Source organism: Limulus polyphemus, unplaced genomic scaffold, assembly GCF_000517525.1.
Source record: "Limulus polyphemus unplaced genomic scaffold, Limulus_polyphemus-2.1.2 Scaffold98, whole genome shotgun sequence".
NCBI classification, from domain to species: domain Eukaryota; kingdom Metazoa; phylum Arthropoda; class Merostomata; order Xiphosura; family Limulidae; genus Limulus; species Limulus polyphemus.
Window position 1 is genome coordinate 1056814 of NW_013665708.1, and position 6381 is coordinate 1063194.

General features: G+C 35.9%; 1 protein-coding gene across 10 annotated transcripts in view; it reads right to left on the minus strand.

The window, feature by feature from the left end:
* LOC106469775 overlaps positions 1-6381 on the minus strand; it is a 61797-nt gene that overhangs the window by 16675 nt on the left and 38741 nt on the right. The gene's annotated exons all lie outside the window — the stretch shown is intronic.

A 6381-nucleotide genomic window follows, 5' to 3' on the forward strand; every position in this document is an offset into this window, starting at 1 on the left:
ACATATCTATGTTTTGTTTGATGTAATTATTTACTTTATTGTAAAAATGTTCATTCATGTCCGGTTCATTGTGTGTTTTGAAGGTGTTCTTTGAAAATTTTGGCTTTTTCTGAGTTAGTGTATGCTGTTTTGTTTTGTGTTTCTAGGGGTGGGTAATTACTATTGTTGCTTCCTGCATTAGTGTATCTTTTGAGATGATTCCAGAATTGTTTTGGATCAGTTTTATCATTTAGTTGAGAGCAAAAATTGTCCCAACTTAGCCGTCCCTAATTTTGTTTGTTTTTGTTTTTGAATTTCGCGCAAAGCTACACGAGGGCTATCTGCACTAGCCGTCCCTAATTTAGCAGTGTAAGACTAGAGAGAAGGCAGCTAGTCATCACCACCCACCGCCAACTCTTGGGCTACTCTTTTACCAACGAAGAGTGGGACTGACCGTCACATTATAACGCCCCCACGGCTGAAAGGACGAGCATGTTTGGTGCGACTGGGATTCGAACCCGCGACCCGCAGATTCCTTTTCTTACCCAAATTCGTATAAAAGGAATAATAGCTGAAGGAAATTTCTTTTCATATTTTTTTCAAGTGGCAGAATTTGTTTCATCATAGCTAGTATGAATAAAACGTAATGGTTTTATTTCAAAAATCAACTTAAGTTTTGTTCCCAAGAATTGCATGGACTGTGACTTTTTATATCAACCTAGTGTAAGGACTCCCCTCGGACAACAACTGAAATTAAATAGTTTCTTTTCAGTTGCTGCCCGAGAGCTGAAGTCTTTTCAGAACTTTTGAGAAATTCTCGGGTTCCTGGTCATATATTTTTTTTTATCAATTATTTACAAATTGAATAGAGTTAAAACCTCATATGATACTACTCAAGTTTACCCAAAAGAAGGAAATTCAACCTCAGTAAAGAAATTTGAATTTATCTTGGTACTAGGGTCACCAACTTGCATCCATTGAAATTCCGGGCAAATGGAAACGACTGAAGGGAGGGAGATTTTCTATCTGGACCTCATTAGAGGATTCTTGATGAATTAAAATAATTCTAATATAATATTTTTTTCTGATCATCAAGACACGCTGTGGTCAAAACAACCTGCAGAGCACACTGTGTGCTATTAACAGGAGAGCTGGTTTAGCGATTTTCCACTTTCTGTAGCTCGAAATGTGGTAATATAAACTTAAACATATTTTCAGTGGATGTGCTCTACTTTACCATTATTTCACATACCATATTTCAAGGCAATCCATTAAGAAATACATGAGATGTAAAATATCAAATTTTGATTACCTTTTTTTCCCTATTTTTTCTTCTTCTTCACACCGAAAGTACAGAAACTTTATTTGATAGAAAAACATACTTAACTTTTATGGATTTTTTTTTCAAACTTGTAACGCTGATAGATCTTAAAAACTTACAATTAGATGTCAAATGTGGTCTAAATATAAGTCACATGCGCAAAAAGTAACGAACTATGTTACGTATTAGAATTTCAAATAGTCCCAAACCCAGTTAATTGATAATTTAAATTTAGTATTTAAATTATACTTTGGATTTAGTATTTAAATATATGCCAATATATAGTCAGTTTATGATATTGCCAACAAGATTGATATACATAGTTTTCTTTGTTAACACAACTACGTTTTAATATACACACAACAATACAATTTACAGTAACAGTTATTACAAATAGTTATTATAAACAATGATTTATAAACAAAATTTTCACAAACTTACAAGCAATATAAAGTCTTCTTTCTAGTCTGGAACTTCTTCAATATCGAGGGTTCACGATAAGAGAGTTAATTAAGAGTTGATGTAGGTACGATTCGCTTAACAGGAAGCTAGCTAGCTTTGTTCTCTGTTATTTACTGGCCACACTCGCTTAGCTCTCCGCGAAGAATTTATATAATGTTTTTGCAAAAATACTAAAGCCTGGTGAGAATCCACTGAAGTTAAATGATTTGTAATGTTCGAACTTTGTAAAGATTCCTGGTCAAATATATGAAGTTTTCTGATTGATAAGCATTATAATAATCACAGTTATAGTTTCTGAAGTTTACAGCCCACTGACTATAGCGAACTAATAATAGACACTCTCCATCAGCGCAGCGCGTTGGTCACACTTACAGCGGTGTGGAGGCATTCAAGAAATCTCAGTCTCACATAACAACACACACACACACACTGCTTACTCCCACTCCCGAGAATCCCCCACAACCCCAGAGAACAGGCGGGAACCCTGCAACACACATCCAACTGTATAGGCCATGCATGCTTCCAAATACAAACCTAATCTAAACAAACCTTGATACCAAAATAAATTCGTTCACAACTATTGGTCTAAAATATTTTATTCCAGCTTCACCCAAGAGTAAAAGTGGATCGTTTTAGTTTTTTGTCATTTGGATCAAAGACTCGAAGATGCCTGACTTAAAGCATCAAAACTATAGGGTGAAAGGACGTGCAGATACACAAGTATTGGTTGGCTGAGCAAACTAGATCAGCAGTTTCTAGCTCAAGTTTTCATGGATAGTTATTATTCATATGCCAACTTTTAAGCACAAATTTACTAACTTTTATGAAATTATCCTAATTAAAGAGCGTTTAGCGTCACGTGATATTAGTTTAAGCAATTATTATACAATAATGTAAATAATGACGCTTGATACAGCTGTACCGACTGCATGCATGTGATGACAAAAAACTGTTAATCTAGATTCCATGGCGTTGGTATAATGGAAGTTATTATACACTGTTTTAGAGAGAAAAAACTACTACCATATATTTTAAAGAATCTGGTTGGTTCTGTAAAGTGTAGGCCTGTTACGAATAATAGAGTTGCTATCCTAAAGCTAATGTTGGTTACTATCGAGTGTCACTTTCTTACTTGCAAATCTAGATTCACAAGATCGAATTTCGCTACCTTGGCTAAAAGCGTATTTTCTTAGCTTTACTTATAATCTTGGTGATAACAATAACCATTTTGCAACACTATTAACGAGTTAACAATACACTAGTATCCACATGCTATGATTATGAGCATGGTCCGTAAGTTGCCCTCATATCACGTGCGGCAGCATGATTGCTTATGCGCATGTACTACTGATCAGCCTGCAGCTATATCAGCTAGATAAAAAAATGCAGACTATGTAAATTATCTAGATCTAGGTTCTAACTATGACCTAACCTATGAAATTTCTCAGTTCTGTACCTCTGATTCGATGGTTCTGTGATGTACAAAATAATTTTATCATTTAGTGCCTAATGCGCTAGTCTCCTAGGTGAGGATGAATGTTACCACTGCCGAAGTCTGACACAGCTTTGCTCGAGTGATATGGACTGAAAACAAGAACAATAAATTGTATAACATATTTTGCATTGTTTTCAAACAAAGAATTACCTATGAACATCTAAGGTTGTGCTCAAAACTGTGCAATTTTTAAAACATACCTTTCAATGAAACAAAACGAGAGGAAATCTTATGCTGATAACCCTGAAAAGTATTTGTCCCAACAAAGAGAGCATTACTGCAAGAATAGAGATAAAGGTAGAAACAGTAATTATGAATATTCGAATCAAGCTTTAGCCATTAATCCAGCAAAAAAAAAGAAAAAAAAAGGCTACCAACATGGCTAGATTGAAGAAAAACTGTCGCAAAGATATAAGCAAAAGCCAGGAAATGTCGAGAGATAGCTTTACGAAAAGCTACGAGAAGGATAGACCTAGAGCCCAGTCACTCTCGAGACTTAGCACAAAGAAAAGCTACAAGAAGGATAGGCTTAGAGCCCAGTCACTCTCTCGGTAGCTAATCCATCCTAAATACTCAAAATATTTCAGAATTCATCTGTTTTGATACTATTCTTCTGGCTCACTCTTTACCTGTCAAATAGCTATAATATCTCATAAGCAAAGTATGACTATTGGAGCTTCCTTTCATCACCCCCATGATGTCATGGATTTCATTATGTTCACGTAATTTGATTACATATAGGTATTTGTACTTGCTTCCTGAAACAAAGTTTACAACAGAGAAATTTAGCTATATACAGCTTTCATTTAATTTGAACAATAACCAAGTTACAAAAACCACATGAAGTAGAAATGGGCAGAATGATGGCCACACCCTTTTTTGAGGTTGCACCATGTCAAAAATCACCAAGTGCTGTAATGTAATCCCACCTTCTTTGTTTACTTTTTGCTGCTCCCATTTCTATTTCCTAATTATTTATTCAAAAATTTTCTATGCCTGTCTACTTACAACAATAACTTCATGTGTTTCTGGTCATTCCCATTAGACAATAAGGGAGGTTGTAACTTCTAGATATCACCTAATCCACCAATGAAAAAACCAAACAAAAACTGTCGTTTACTTTCACACACGAAGTACAACTTTTCAGCTCTCTTCCTCATGGGAAGGCATGCCATTACATGCAGTGAATGATAAGATACAAAAGAACCAAAAAATGAACCACTTTCTTAACCAATGTGTTATGTGCAAACAACATTTTCACAAGAATAAATGAATGTATTATTATGGAAAATTTCATATTAATACAAGAGGATAGCAAACACGACACACCATATATAGTGATAAAACTATATAGCAAAACAGCCTTATCAGTGAAGAGACGGGAATGGATTTTTCTCTCAGATAGATACATGATATATTACATTTTTTCCTACCCGTTAATTTTCATGCTATCCCAGCCATCACTAATTTTGAATCTTAGAACCAGTTAAATTTATCTGCATATTGGTCAAGAAATCAGCATAATCGTGTTTCTCCCTTTAAAGCACTCGCATTCAACACAGAAATGTTAACCATAACTATTAATACAATTTGCAATCACACTTTAACACAAGCAATAGCAACAGAAGAATGCCTCTTTAATAATAATTATAAAAAGAAGAAAAATGACAAGTAACAATAAAATAATGGTTATGACAAAAAATTAAATTTAAAAAATCTAAAATTCCCTTTAAGAAAAATCACTTATAAGATATAAATATAATAAATATGTATATGTAAAAAAGAGAATGAACCATTTATAAAATATAACTAACATTTGCGGTTCCCTTGATGGCTTGAACACCCACCTCATGACCCTTGCACAGGTCAATTTTACACCTCTGGATGTATGCAAGGGGCTGATGGTCTATATGGTTGGTGAACTCCTTCTTGTAGAGACAGTTCTGGAATTTCTGGATGGCAAATATGAAGGCCAAGCACTCTTGTTCAATTACAGAGTAGTTCTTCTCACTACTGAACAGCTTCTTACAGATGTACATTATGGTAAACGGTCCATCTTCATGTTCTGGCAGAAGTACTGCTCCAACTTCAAAATTTGATGCATCGGCCTGAATTATTAATGGTTTGTTGAAGTCCGTAATTTTGAGGATTGGCGAACTTTCTAACATATTCTCCAACTTCTGGAATGCCATTTGCTGTGGTAATTTCCACTTCAACTTGTTGGGTTGGCTTTTATTAGTCAGATGAGTTGGTGGTAAAGCAACTTCAGCATAGTTTAGGATGAAATTCCTATAATATCCTGCTAACCTCAGCAAGGATCTGACTTGCTGCTTGGTCTTCAGAGCTGGTGCATTTTGTATGTGGGTTGGCTTCTCCTCTTCCATGACTATATGATAGTCGCCTATCTTGTGTTCAAAAACAGTCCAGCAGAGAAAAGCCGATACAGCACAGATGATTTGAGGCCCTCACTTACCTGAACAGTTCTCCAAAATTTTTTCAGATGGTCTTCCATCAGGCTTTGTGGGTCAGAATGTCGTCCACATAATGCTCAATGTTGCTGATTTTGGTTTGATTTGTTTTGAATTTCGCGCAGTTTCTGTCCGACCTTGAAACGTCAATCCTTGGCCCTCTTGTCATAGAAGTGCTTTGGACTGCATTGAGCTGCATACAAGCTCTCTCGATCAAGTTAACAGGTTTCCACCAGTAGGCTTCTGAGGTCTAACATGTACTGGTATGTATTCCTCACTTCTGACTCTTCTTCTCCTCTCCACAGTTCCTTCAATATCTGCATCGGACCTAATACTGTTCTACTGTACAGTAACTCGAAGAGTGAAAATCATGTACTTGCTTGTGGGACTTCTCACTGTGTTACCAGGGTCACATGACTTCCGCTGTCGTAACAATATTTTCACCACCACTGCAGCTGTGCATATATAGGCCTAATTTTCCTGCTGATGTTTACGTCTATCACCGTTTACCACAGTAGCATCGTTGCTAGCTCACTAATGTCAAGTTTTATGTATGGGTGGGATTCTTTACAGTAGGTGTCTGTTTTAAAATATTGTTGCGTCATCGAGATCATGTGATTCTCACGCCCTCTACTTTCTAGAACTATCCTGTACTT